The sequence below is a fragment of the Apteryx rowi genome, unplaced genomic scaffold (assembly GCF_003343035.1).
Source record: "Apteryx rowi isolate R43461 unplaced genomic scaffold, aptRow1 scaffold_85, whole genome shotgun sequence".
In the NCBI taxonomy this organism is placed as follows: domain Eukaryota; kingdom Metazoa; phylum Chordata; class Aves; order Apterygiformes; family Apterygidae; genus Apteryx; species Apteryx rowi.
Genome location: NW_020451149.1, coordinates 990,004 through 991,235, shown reverse-complemented (window position 1 = coordinate 991,235; position 1,232 = coordinate 990,004).

Here is a 1,232-nt window from a genome sequence, read left to right as displayed (position 1 = left end):
TACACACCACTAAGTAGGATAGTGTGGCCTACACAGCAGAGTAACCATTTCTGGTAAGTTGGTCGCTGACCTTACTCTGCTAGCGCTCTCTAATTAAAACTGACAACAAAAGAATCAAAAAGAAAAAAGAGATAACTGAGGCAGCAGTGAGTGCTTTATTAAGCTTAAGAATAAGAAATAGTCTACTTGCACAAGCACTGAGCTAAGAACAGAATAATTTATCCTGTTTCTCAAGATATGAAAACTAGCTTTATTATCTTTACACTTTCTGTTGTAATAAAGCAGAATGCTTTTACATGGAACTAGAAAGGCCTAGTATATATTGAGGGCTCAAGAAATGCCAAACTCACATGGAAGGCTACAATCAAAAACCCTGCAGGCTGCAGTCAATCTGTCTAGCTTTAGATCAAGCAATAATCTCATCTTCTCTCACTCCATAGAGCGTTCTTTCTTTCATGCAGCAGTGCTTGGCCCAGAGCTCAAGATCCTGAGTGTTACTCAGCTAACCAGGGAAGTTAAATCACTTGTGCTAGAAGATGTTCCTATGAACCCACTCTGGAACTGCAATGACCTTTACTTTACCCAGCCAAGATTAAGGGGAGCAAACGCCAGAGAACACCATGTCCAGCTCAGATGTGAAATAAGAGAAGCTCACAAAAGGGCTGCTCAGGCTATCTAGATCTGCAGAATAGAAGATGCTTGCAACTTCAGCCATGTTATGAGTGAGAACAGAGAAGCTCAGGTTGTGACTGGAACAAGAGGGGGCAGAGAATGGCAAGGTCCGTGGAGTTAGCAAGACCTAGGCTGGAAAAGGTTTTAGAGCCAGTGATGCTATCCCAGAACCAAATCCTCACAGGAAATGGGCAGCCCACTGAGCTGAGGACAGAAAACTAAGGTTGCTTCTGCAGTACAGATGAGGCTGAGAAAGCAGCATCCTGCACATGCCAACGTCCAGATACCTCTCGGGGCTCACGAAAGGCAGCGCACGAATTGAGCTACGGGAAAGGATGAAAGGCATCAACATCGCAGCAAGCACGAAGCAACGCAGGGCTCGGGGCGTCACGCCTGGGAGCGGCGGGCGAGGGGGCGCTTTTTCCCCCTGCCTCCCGCCAGCGCCCGGGGCGAGACGGAAAGAGGAGCGCCGGGAGGCGCCGCACCTCCAAGGTGACGGCGAACAAAAGCCGCCGCCCGCGCCCGCGGCTGGCTCCGCCGCCCCCGCGCCGCCCCGGGCG